A 14,123-nucleotide genomic window follows, 5' to 3' on the forward strand; every position below is an offset into this window, starting at 1 on the left:
CTAGAAAACCTTCAAATTTTCCTGAAAATCTATGAATTCGGCCTGAGAATTAAAGAGAGAACCCCTGGAATGCTACAGTGAGAAGAGTTCGCGCTTCTCTCAAGGTAGGAAGACGGGGAAAAAGAAATAAAGAAACAAAGGCCTCCAAGGGGGAGGGGCCCCGCGAGGAGCCGGGCTGAGGCCGGGGTGAGTGTCCCCAGGACAGGAGAGCCCCGTCCCGGAGGAGCAGGAGCTGCACCGACCTTCCCGGGCGGAAAGGGGCTCCAGGGAGGTGGAGCAGGATCCAGGAGGGCGAGGATGCCCTCGGGCTCCCCGGGACACTAACAGACACCTGCGCCCCGGGAGAGTGCGCCGAGCTCCCTAAGGGCTGCAGCGCGCACGGCGGGACCCGGAGCAGCTCGGGGGGGCTCGGGCAGCGGCTCCACGGAGGGGGCTGCGGGGCGGGAGCAGCTCGGGGGGCTCGGGGGCGGAAGCGCGAATCCAACAGCGCAGGCCCAGAGCACAGGGCGCCGGGACACAGCCCAGGATCCAGCCTCCCTCCGGACAGGCAGAGGCCAGGAGGGCCAGGACCACAAGGAGCTCCTGCCCGGAGCTGAGCAGATCAGCGGCCCCGCCCGGAGCCTCCAGGCCCTGCAGACGGAGAGCTCTGGAGCTACTGCGGGGGCTGACTCCAGGGCTCCAGAGCTGGCACCACCACTGGGGTTGTTCCTCCTGGGGCCTCACGGGGTAAACAACCCCCACTGAGCCCTGCACCAGTCAGGGGGCAGAGCAACTCCCCCAAGTGCTAACACCTGACAATCAGCACAACAGTCCCCTCCCCAAGAAGACCAGCTAGACGGACAAGATCCAGGGGAAGTCAAGGGACTTAAAGTACACAGAATCAGAAGATACTCCCCTGTGGGGTTTTTTTTTTTTCCTGTTTTGTTTTGTTTCGCTTTTTGATTTGTTTCCTTCCCCCACCCTTTGTTTTTCCTTTCTTTCTTTTTCTTTTTCTTTCTCTTTTTCTTCTTCTTTTTCTTTTTTTTTCTTCCTTTTTTTTCTCTTTCTCTTTTCTTTCCTTCTTTCTCTCCTCTCTTTTTCTCCTTTTCCCAATACAACTTGCTTTTGGCCACTCTGCACTGAGCAAAATGACTAGAAGGAAAACCTCACCTCAAAAGAAAGAATCAGAAACAGTCCTCTCTCCCACAGAGTTACAAAATCTGAATTACAATTCAATGTCAGAAAGCCAATTCAGAAGCACCATTATACAGCTACTGGTGGCTCTAGAAAAAAGCATAAAGGACTCAAGAGACTTCATGACTGCAGAATTTAGAGCTAATCAGGCAGAAATTAAAAATCAATTGAATGAGATGCAATCCAAACTAGAAGTCCTAACGACGAGGGTTAACAAGGTGGAAGAACGAGTGAGTGACATAGAAGACAAGTTGATGGCAAAGAGGGAAACTGAGGAAAAAAGAGACAAACAATTAAAAGACCATGAAGATAGATTAAGGGAAATAAACGACAGCCTGAGGAAGAAAAACCTACGTTTAATTGGGGTTCCCGAGGGCACCGAAAGGGACAGAGGGCCAGAATATGTATTTGAACAAATTCTAGCTGAAAACTTTCCTAACCTGGGAAGGGAAACAGGCATTCAGATCCAGGAAATAGAGAGATCCGCCCCCCCCCCCTAAAATCAATAATAACCGTTGAACACCTCGACATTTAATAGCGAAGCTTGCAAATTCCAAAGATAAAGAGAAGATCCTTAAAGCAGCAAGAGACAAGAAATCCCTGACTTTTATGGGGAGGAATATTAGGGTAACAGCAGACCTCTCCACAGAGACCTGGCAGACCATAAAGGGCTTGTAGGATATATTCAGGGTCCTAAATGAGAAGAACATGCAACCAAGAATTCTTTATCCAGCAAGGCTTTCATTCAAAATGGAAGGAGAGATAAAGAGCTTCCAAGACAGGCAGGAACTGAAAGAATATGTGACCTCCAAACCAGCTCTGCAAGAAATTTTAAGGGGGACTCTTAAAATTCCCCTTTAAGAAGAAGTTCAGTGGAACAATCCACAAAAACAAGGACTGAATAGATATCATGATGACACTAAACTCATATCTGTCAATAGTAACTCTGAACGTGAATGGGCTTAATGACCCCATCAAAAGGCGCAGGGTTTCAGACTGGATAAAAAAGCAGGACCCATCAATTTGCTGTCTACAAGAGACTCATTTTAGACAGAAGGACACCTACAGCCTGAAAATAAAAGGTTGGAGAACCATTTACCATTCAAATGGTCCTCAAAAGAAAGCAGGGGTAGCCATCCTTATATCAGATAAACTAAAATTTACCCCGAAGATTGTAGTGAGAGATGAAGAGGGACACTGTATCATACTTAAAGGATCTATCCAACAAGAGGACTTAACAATCCTCAATATATATGCCCCGAATGTGGGAGCTGCCAAATATATAAATCAATTAATAACCAAAGTGAAGAAATACTTAGATAATAATACACTTATACTTGGTGACTTCACTCTAGCTCTTTCTATACTCGATAGGTCTTCTAAGCACAACATCTCCAAAGAAACGAGAGCTTTAAATGATACACTGGACCAGATGGATTTCACAGATATCTACAGAACTTTACATCCAAACTCAACTGAATACACATTCTTCTCAAGTGCACATGGAACTTTCTCCAGAATAGACCACATACTGGGTCACAAATCGGGTCTGAACCGATACCAAAAGCTTGGGATCGTCCCCTGCATATTCTCAGACCATAATGCCTTGAAATTAGAACTAAATCACAACACGAAGCTTGGAAGGACCTCAAACCATTAGAGGTTAAGGACCATCTTGCTAAAAGATGAAAGGGTCAACCAGGAAATTAAAGAAGAATTAAAAAGATTCATGGAAACTAATGAGAATGAAGATACAACCGTTCAAAATCTTTGGGATGCAGCAAAAGCAGTCCTAAGGGGGAAATACATCGCAATACAAGCATCCATTCAAAAACTGGAAAGAACTCAAATACAAAAGCTAACCTTACACATAAAGGAGCTAGAGAAAAAACAGCAGATAGATCCTACACCCAGCAGAAGAAGAGAGTTAATAAAGATTTGAGGCAGAACTCAACGAAATTGAAACCAGAAGAACTGTGGAACAGATCAACAGAACCAGGAGTTGGTTCTTTGAAAGAATTAATAAGACAGATAAACCATTAGCCAGCCTTATTAAAAAGAAGAGAGAAAAGACTCAAATTAATAAAATCATGAATGAGAAAGGAGAGATCACTACCAACACCAAGGAAATACAAACGATTTTAAAAAGATATTATGAACAGCTATATACCAGTAAATTAGGCAATCTAGAAGAAATGGACGCATTCTTGGAAAGCCACCAACTACCAAAACTGGAACAGGAAGAAATAGAAAACCTGAACCGCCCAATAACCAGGGAGGAAATTGAAGCAGTCATCCAAAACCTCCCAAGACACAAGAGTCCAGGGCCAGATGGCTTCCCAGGGGAATTCTATCAAACGTTTATAGAAGAAACCATACCTATCCTACTAAAGCTGTTTGGAAAGATAGAAAGAGATGGAGTACTTCCAAATTCATTCTATGAGGCCAGTATCACCTTAATTCCAAAACCAGACAAAGACCCCACCAAAAAGGAGAATTACAGACCAATATCCCTGATGAACATGGATGCAAAAATTCTCAACAAGATACTGGCCAATAGGATCCAACAGTACATTAAGAAAATTACTCACTATGACCAAGTAGGATTTATCCCTGGGACACAAGGCTGGTTCAACACCCGTAAAACAATCAATGTGATTCATCATATCAGCAAGAAAAAAACCCAAGAACCATGTGATCCTCTCATTAGATGCAGAGAAAGCATTTGACAAAATACAGCATCCATTCCTCATCAAAACTCTTCAGAGTGTAGGGATAGAGGGAACATTCTTCAACATCTTAAAAGCCATCTACGAAAAGCCCACAGCAAATATCATTCTCAATGGGGAAGCACTGGGAGCCTTTCCCCCAAGATCAGGAACAAGACATGGATGTCCACTCTCACCACTGCTAATCAACATAGTACTGGAAGTCCTAGCCTCAGCAATCAGACAACAAAAAGACATTAAAGGCATTCAAATTGGCAAAGAAGAAGTCAAACTCTCCCTCTTCACCGATGACATGATACTCTACGTAGAAAACCCAAAAGTCTCCACCCCAAGATTGCTAGAACTCATACAGCAATTTGGTAGCGTGACAGGATACAAAATCAATGCCCAGAAATCAGTGGCATTTCTATACACTAACAATGAGACCGAAGAAAGAGAAATTAAGGAGTCAATCCCATGTACAATTGCATCCAATGGCATAGGATACCTAGGAATAAACCTAACCAAAGATGTAAAGGATCTATACCCTAAAAACTACAGAACACTTTTGAAAGAAATTGAGGAAGACACAAAGAGATGGAAAAATATTCCATGCTCATGGATTGGCAGAATTAATATTGTGAAAATGTCAATGTTACCGTGGGCAATATACACGTTTAATGCAATCCCTATCAAAATACCATGGACTTTCTTCAGAGAATTAGAACAAATTATTTTAAGATTTGTGTGGAATCAGAAAAGACCCCAAATAGCCAGGGGAATTTTAAAAAAGAAAACCATATCTGGGGGCATCACAATGCCAGATTTCAGGTTGTACTACAAAGCTGTGGTCCTCAAGACAGTGTGGTACTGGCACAAAAACAGACACATAGATCAATGGAACAGAATAGAGAACCCAGAAGTGGACCCTGAACTTTATGGTCAACTAATTCGATATAGGAGGAAAGACTATCCATTGGAAGAAAGACAGTCTCTTCAATAAATGGTGCTGGGAAAATTGGACATCCACATGCAGAAGAATGAAACTAAACCACTCTCTTGCATCATACACAAAGATAAACTCAAAATGGTCGAAAGATCTAAATGTGAGACAAGATTCCATCAAAATCCTAGAGGAGAACACAGGCAACACCCTTTTTGAACTCGGCCACAGTAACTTCTTGCAAGATACATCCACGAAGGCAAAAGAAACAAAAGCAAAAATGAACTATTGGGACTTCATCAAGATAAGAAGCTTTTGCACAGCAAAGGATACAGTCAACAAAACTAAAAGGCAACCTACAGAATGGGAGAAGATATTTGCAAATGACATATCAGATAAAGAGCTAGTATCCAAGATCTATAAAGAACTTATTAAACTCAACAGCAAGGAAACAAACAATCCAATCATGAAATGGGCAAAAGACATGAACAGAAATTTCATATGGAAGACATAGACATGGCCAACAAGCACATGAGAAAATGCTTCACATCACTTGCCCTCAGGGAAGTACAAATCAAAACCACAATGAGATACCACCTCACACCAGTGAGAATGGTGAAAATTAACAAGACAGGAAACAACACATGTTGGAGAGGATGTGGAGAAAGGGGAACCCTCTTGCACTCTTGGTGGAAATGTGAACTGGTACAGCCACTCTGGAAAACTGTGTGGAGGTTCCTCAAAGAATTAAAAATAGAACTACCCTATGACTTAGCAATTGCACTGCTGGGGATTTACCCCAAAGATACAGACGCAGTGAAAAAACAAGACACCTGCACCCCAATGTTTATAGCAGCTATGTCCACCATAGCCACACTATGGAAGGAGCCTCGGTGTCCATCAAAAGATGAAATGTTAAAGAAGATGTAGTATATGTATACAATGGAATATTACTTAGCCATTAGAAATGACAAATACCCACTATTTGCTTTGACGTGGAGGGACCTGTAGGGTATTGTGCTGAGTGAAATAAGTCAATCGGAAAAGGACAAACATTATATGGTCTCATTCATTTGGGGAATATAAAAATTAGTGAAAGGGTATAAAGGGAAAGGAGAGAAAATGAGTGAAAATATCAGTGAGGGTGACAGAACATTGGAGACACCTAACTGGGAAATGAACAAGGGGTAGTGGAAGGGGAAGGGGTGGGGGGTTGGGGTGACTGGGTGATGGGCACTGAGGGGGGCACTTGGTGGGATGAGCACTGGGTGTTATGCTATATGTTGGCAAATTGAACTCAAAAAAAAAAAAAAGAGGAAATGTCTTTTCTCAAAAATGGAAAAAAAAAAAGCACAAAGAAATCATTAACTTATTTTATCTTAATACAATGTGCTATTACTTCCTAAATAAAATGCATGACATCAGAGCTGAAAGGACCTGTGCAGAGGTCAGTGTTAAAGTTTTTAAAAATTAAATATTTAACATTTCATAATAGGGGATGAAAATACAGTATAAAGTATAAAATTAAATTTGAATTTTATATTTTTCTCAAGAAGTCTTTTACATTACACATTTGGATTGTTTATTCCACCTACCTCTCTTAAAATAAATATAATTCTGAGTTTTCAAATTGTTATATTGAATTTACTAAAAGGTTTTGAAAAATTACTCTTGGCTAAGGACATTACAACATAAAACATTTTACCAAAATAATGAATTAGCCCTCAGCAACTCTAAAGTAAACGCTACAAAATGGTTATCTGAGTTACATACTTCAGTTTATTGAGGTCAAGACATGAATTATTATCAAGACTTAAAGTGACTAATGAATTAGCTGACTATTCTAAACCCCATGTTCATAGAAATGTTAATGATAAAAAAAAAAAACAGTGAAACCAAATATATGCAATCACATTCAGAATGTGTATGGAAAAAAAATCCTTTCTTTAACCTGTTCCTAGATTTTGCAAGTTTTGAAGTAAACCTCTCCTAAAGAAACCACCTTTCCACTATGAGAGATCTACTCCAGCTATGTTATCTCACCACTGAAATCACACTTTATTATACATACATGACCTAAATAGAGTGATAGCACCTGAAAACCAGTATCAGCACAGTATCACACCCAAAAAAAGTAGATAATATTTTTGTTTTGTTTTTGTGTTAGTTTTCTTTTGCCATTCAACAACTTACCACAAATTTGGCAGTTTAAACAATACCTACTAATTTGCTTATAATTCTGTAGTTCACAGGTCTAGGATGGTGTGACTGGATCCTCTACTCAGAGTATCACAAGGCAGAAATCAAGATGTCAGCTGAACTGAGTTTCTATCTAGAGGCTCTGGAAAAAAAATCTACTTCCAAATTCATTCTAATTGTTGGCAAAATTTAGTTACAGTAGATCTTGCGAATGAGGTCTCTATTTTCTTGTTGGTTTCAACCAGGGCATTCTCAGCTCCTGAAGGCCTCCCACTGCTCCCTTCTAAGGGGCCCTTTCTATGACAGCATTTGCTTCTTCAAGGCCAGCTGGGGTGTGTCTCTGCTGCTTTGAAACTCTGACATCCCCTTCTGCGACTGAATGGAGAAACCTCTCTGCTCTTAGAGGACTTAACTGATTAGGCTAGGCCCACTAAAGATAATCTTTGTTTTGCCATACAGTGACATCACAGAAAAGGTTTCCTCATCACAAGTTCTACTCACACCCCTAGGGGAGAGGATTATATAAGGGCAAGGGTCATTGAAAGTAATCTTAGTGTAGGGTGTTGGTGCCTGAGTTGGTTGAGGAGAGCATCCACAAAGGGAGAAGGACAGCAGTGGCAATGGGATATTGGTTACATGCAGTCTCCAAGTAAATATGTTAAGATAATGGAAGCCAGATTTCTCACTGTCAGAGAAGGGAAGAACAAAAAAGAAAAGAGAGAAAACTACAACAAACTCCATGCTGTTAGATTTGAGTACATTATGTGAAGTCAGGGTTTCCAAAAACAGATATAGAAGTGTGTGTGTGTGTGCATGTGTGCATGTGTGAGTGTGTGTGTGTGTGTGTATGTGATATTACTTCTGTGATATTCCTGCAAGAGATGCATAACCTCAACTTAATCATGAGAAATCAACAGACAAACCCAATTGGAGGGACATTCTACAAAATAACTGGCCAGCTCTTCAAACGAGTCAAGGTCATGAAAAACAAAGACAGTCTGAGGAAGTATTCTTAACAAGATGACTAAAAAGACCTATTAGATGCAACATGTGATTCTATACAGGATTCTTTGTTATAAAAAATCTTATTGAGAAAACTGAAAAATAATGAGTCTAAGGATTAAATGGTATGAATAAGTCAATGTTAGTTTCTAGAATTTGGTCATATTGTGCTTATATAAAAGAAACACCCTTATTTGAAAGAAATGCACATATTCTGGAGTGCTGGGGCATCATATTGGAAACTTATTTTTAAATGGTTCAGGAGACAAAAGGTTTTTGTACCGTATTTGCAACTGCTATGAAAATGTGAATTATATAAAAATTTTAAGTGAATTGTAAAAATTTTTTAAATTAGAGAAAAATTATAAGAAAATATTTAAATAATTTTTAAGTCATAAAAATTTTGACCCCAAAATTTCACTTCTGATAGGAAATGATTCATTTAAGGAAATGATTAAAAATATATGCCTACCTCCAATAGCCCTAGCACAACTATTCACCATTCAGCTTTTAGCTTAAGGTTATTTTCTTAGTAAAGTCTCCCCTGAACTTACCAACCCAGATATGAAGCTCTTGGACACAAAGTTCTTGGACAATCTCATAGTAATTTGTGGCTTTTATCACAGTATATAAGTACATATTTATGTAAACATTTGATTAATGACTTCTTTCCTCTGAAGCCCAGGACCAGCCCACCATTGTATCCTCAGTACCTAGCACATAGCAGATATTCAACAAATACAATATAATGTAAATGGATGAATAAATTTATATTATGTAAATTATTATATAACTAAGAAAGAAAGAGAGAAAAGAAAGGATTTAAGAAGGAAGGAAGAGAGAGAGAGTGAAAGAAAGAAAGAATCTTAGTCCATTCATGATGCTGTAACAAAATAACATAAACTACATAGCTTATGAACAACAAACATCTATCCTTATAGTTCTAGGGACCAGGAAGTGCAAGATCATGGAGCTGGCAGATCTGGCATCTAAGGATGACTCATTTCCTACATGGATTCTTTTTACTATAACCTCTTATTATCGAAAAGGAACAAGGGAGCTTTCTTGGGCCTCTTTCAATAAAAGCATTTGTCCCATTCTTGAGGATCCCCCCACATGATGTAATCACCTCCCAAAGACCCCTACCCTCTAATACCATCATCTTGGGGGTTAAAATTTCAACACAGGAATTTTGGGGGAACACAAACATTCAATCTAGAAGGATAGCTAAATAATAAGCAATGTGCGGGCTTTAAGTTCATAAGCATAGCTGTCACTCAGCTCTATCCTTGGAACCTAAACTTAAAAAGACCTGTTGGTTGGAGAAGGTAAAGAACTAAGAACTGAACAATAAACACATTTGATAGCATAAAAACCATCTGAAGATAAAGTAACAACTGCCTTTACTTCTTGAGAGGAAGCAATATAATGAATAAATAGGGCAATGGTTTTAACCAGGGATGGATGGATGGATACATACATACATACATACATACATAGACAGATAGATAGTTAGATAAGAAGAAAGACAGATAGATAGATCAACTGATTCATTACAAACCTCTTTGGAATTTGATAAAAATGCAAATAACTGAAAGAAACTTATGGTATTGGTGATTCAATGGGTGAAACTGAGAATCCATTAATTTTGATGACTGTTTAGGTCAAAGATAATATAAGGTAGAGAAATTCTATCTCTGCTGAAGCTGCTGAACCAGACCTATGACTCTAAGGAGAAAGAACCATAAACAATAAGAAACAGCTGCTCCCTACATAACACATTGGAGCCTAAAATAATTTGCTCTAAAACCCTCTAACAGATATTAACACAAAAGGAGAAAGGATCTTTCATTCCCAATCCCTTATTCCACCATAAATCATCACAGCTTGAGGGCTTTGGGGCCACCACCTACGGGAAAAACTAGATTCTGGAGCACCTTCTGTCTGGAGTGAACAAGTCATCAACAAGTCAGTAGGGTTTGAGCAGCAGCCCAGCAGCTACCATGCCATGCCAAGGACAGACCAAAGCACCCAATAGAGCAGCATAAGGTCATGAAATATTGTCAAGCACCTGGAGAGTCATAGGGACTCTTCAGAGAACTGCCATGGGACTTGAATGCCTCTGCTGAGCAATTAAGGGCGAGAGCCACAGTGATCCATGATAATTGTGTTCCACAAAAAAAAAAAAAAAAAAAAAAAAAAAAAAAAATCTATAAAATGTTTCTGCGAAGAAAATCCATACTTTTATTCCTATTCCATATATAAGAAAGCAAGTTTTATTTATTTTTTTTAATTTTATTTATTTATTTCATGAGAGACACAGAGAGAGAGGTGCAGAGACACAGGCAGAGGGAGAAGCAGGCTCCAGGCAAGGAGCCTGATGTGGGACTCGATCCTGGGTCTCCAGGATCACACCCCGGGCTGCAGGCGGCGCTAAACCGCTGCGCCACCGGGGCTGCCCTATTTATTTATTTTTTATGGTAGAAAGCAAGTTTTAAAGCTATTTTATAGCTTTAAAGAGAGTGAGAGAGAGTGCATGAGCAGGGGGAGGAGCATAAAGAGAGAGAGAGAGAATCTCAAGCAGACTCTGAGCTAAGCATAGAGTCCCTCTCAGGGCTTGATCTCATGATCCTGAGATCATAACCTGAGCCAAAATCAAGAGTCAGACCCTCAACCGACTAAGCCACCCAGGTGTCCCAGGAAATAAAAGTTTTTAAAACCAGTGCATCAGTCACATTGAGAATACATCTTTGCACTAAGATCATGCAAAAAATATCTCCTCTCCTTTTTGTCAAAGATACTGTTTACCTGGACAATAAGTGAGACTTGAATTAAAAGACTTCTCTTAAAATGATAAATGAGTTAAATAACACATCTGACAAGATTTTCTTAGTTAAAAGCAAAATAACCATGTGACGCATTGGACTGAATAATTCAAAGAGAAAATCCTTTATGTTATATTTATTCTCCATTTCAATTTGAGCTATAAATCTGATGCAAGTTGTCCACAACCCATGTACTTTGGTTTTGTTTGTTTTTTATAAAGCACTAATATCTTTCATTTCTCTAACATTTCAGAATATAGTTCAAATAACTTAAAAGAGGATATTTAAAGCATTGATGTATGGGGATATTTCTATTTATCTTCCTCACTTTACAATTCCCAGACCCACCAATTTAGCCCCATTTCAACACAATCTTACTTCCCTCCAGATAATCCCTATCTCTGTCCTCACTTTCAAAACTACACTTCTCAAAAGCATTGTGCACATACTTTTCTTCATTTTCTCACCCTTCGTTTACTCTTCAACCACTCCAATCTGGCTTCCAATCTCACCAAAACCATCCTCCCTAAGATTATCATCTTCATCACCAACAGGCATCATGCTTCTGAAACATTTAACACTGCTAACCCCCTTGCTTCTATTACTGTACCCTTTTACTTCTCTGGCCACTCTTTTTCTAGCTCGGTTCCAGACCTCTCTTTATCTACCAACCTTTAAATGTTGGATTTTCTCAAATCTCAGTAATGGGTCCTCTTCTCCTCCCCCAGTGAGTGCCCACTAAGATGCCTCAGAAGCTAACATAATACAATAAAGCAGACCAAAAAAACCTCTCCAGTGAAGGGAAAATATACATCTACAGTGGAAACTGAGCTTAAATAATATACATTATTCACATGCAGTAACATAACTTTAACTACTATATAAACATCAACCCTCAATTACTTATCTCTAGTGTAGACTTCTTTTTGAACTCCAAGTACATATGTTCAAATGCCTACCCAACATTTTTCTTTGGATATCTTGAGAGGGTTTCACATTCATCATGTCCAAGGCAGAATTTATGATCTCCCAACCTAGTTCTCCTTGGAGAGAAGATTCATTTTATAAATGAATATCATTTTATAAATGACATGATATGGCTACTAAAAACTAGGTGTCAGGTATAGTTGAGCATCATTCACTCAATTGTTAACATATTTTTAGAGTATTCAAAGTGTATTTCTTCAGATTATGGTATATATGAATGTGAGTACAGATATAAATATAAATTTGAGCTTTGTGTGTATGTTTGTATACATAGTTTTTATATCACTTTATATATATGTGAAATACATACATAAATGTGTGTGTATCAGTATTATACTACTATTGCTGCCAGAATATATTAAAGAATTATGTTAGAAAAATATTGTTAAGACTTGGACTCAAATGGGAGTGGCTTATATGACAGCCATATTGAGGAAGATTTTCACTCAATATAAAGCAAATTGTCTTGCCTGCAGGATTATCTAGTTGATGCTGTGATGCCCCAGGTCCCCCCTTGAGGAAGAAAAGACTTGTTCCACTAATTACAGAAAATGAACTTCAGCTTTTTATCTTCTGTGAGGATTGCCTCAGCTGAACCAAACTGCCTTGCTAAAAATCCAATGACTGGTCAATAATGAGGCATAAAGGCCCAGCACTTCAGCACAACTTATGACAACTCAGGCCACTGCAACCCTTAGCTCACTGTGTGTTCAGCAGGAGCTTTCACTGAGACTACACGAGAGCTGGACTTCTCCCTCTGCCCAATCCTGCCTCCTTTCCTCTCTTCCTCAGGTGAGGATGCCAAGGGCACTTCCCAATAAATGCTCAGCACCCTCATTTCCCTCTTTCAGTCTGCCTCCAGAGAACTCAACCTGGGAAACTTGCCAAATATGGAATGGCCTGCATCCTAAATATTATGCGCCCATTGCTGGAAATGTCCAAAGAGGGAACAATGATTTTTAAATGTTAAAGATAATATGCATATATGGATGTCCTCTAATATTCCTTTCAGATTGTTTTATGCTTCTAAGTTTTAGACATTGGGAATCATATAATTAATATACTTTATGTGCTGAGTACTTTATACATGTTATCTATTCAAGCCTCACAAAAACCAGGGGAAATGGAGTATTGGCCCCAATTTACAAAAGAAACTGGGGTTCAGAAACATTACTTGGACCAAGGTCACATATTTATTAAATAAAGGATCTAGAGCTTGAACTGAGTTCTTCTCAGTTGTCCATCTACAACCAAAGCTCCTTTCACTATATCAGTTATGAGAAAAGACTATGGGTTTATAAAATATACTGTATTTTATATATAATGTAATTATATTAAATTTTTAATTTGTTCTGCCATTTCCAGTATTTTAAAGGGTATCATTGAAAATGCAGCTGTGTTCCCTTTTGCCTAGTATAAGTAATTCTATTTAGTAATCTTTTTTTTTCCATTTAGTAATCTTGATGGTATCTTTGAGAATTATGGAAGTTCTTTATTATTTCACTTGCTTCCTCATGAGAGTCTGTCTTTCTGTTCAGTTGTATAGGCATGCTATGTGATACATCTGGCAGCACACCTTTCACAGCTTCCAGACTGCTAGGACCAAAGCCAGAGGTCCTTGAGTAAAATTTTGCATGTTCATACAAACATTAAAATAGCAGATGAGAGAAGCTTTGTAAAAACTATTTCTGAAATTAAATTAGCATGTAAACTATATTCTAACATTCACCATTTGAGACACAGCAAAGATTAGCCCTTGAGTTGTTGGAATTTGAGAAGGTATGATAGAAAAAAAAAAACTTAAACAAAGGCCTATCAAATACTGTTATTATCTTAAGAGTTACATTAGATTCTCAGAATGGTTAAGAGACTTGACTACATTCTGAGAAGCAACAGCATCTTTAGCTCCAGATTATGTCCAAGTTAACGTTACAAAAGCAAAATTGAGGACAGAAGTTTACATGAAATCTGACCAGACCATATCAGCCTTTTAAATAATAAATAGCAATACTTCCAACATATTTTGATGTCAGAAATAATTTTCATTGCAGAGTAGAAATTATAGTTTCAAATTTGATTATTTAGAACTCTTTGGGGGATCCTAGAGGAAGGGTAGGATATCTAAGAAGGCAGCCATTTCTTGGTAGACAATGTTAAGAAGATGACAAGGATATACTCATTCTTACTTCAATCTCATATTGTACTTTCTTACAAACTTGTTACTTAAAACATGTTACAAAAATTTAAAAAGAAAAAGTTTGAAACCACTCCAATAAGTGACCAAGA

At 38.8% G+C, this 14,123-nt stretch overlaps 1 protein-coding gene across 1 annotated transcript in view; it reads right to left on the minus strand.

Annotated features, from left to right (window-relative positions):
- The window catches only part of LOC119877549 (translation initiation factor IF-2-like), a 123,150-nt gene that overhangs the window by 44,990 nt on the left and 64,037 nt on the right, over positions 1-14,123 (minus strand). The gene's annotated exons all lie outside the window — the stretch shown is intronic.

The sequence above is a fragment of the Canis lupus genome, chromosome 25, assembly GCF_011100685.1.
Source record: "Canis lupus familiaris isolate Mischka breed German Shepherd chromosome 25, alternate assembly UU_Cfam_GSD_1.0, whole genome shotgun sequence".
NCBI lineage: Eukaryota > Metazoa > Chordata > Mammalia > Carnivora > Canidae > Canis > Canis lupus.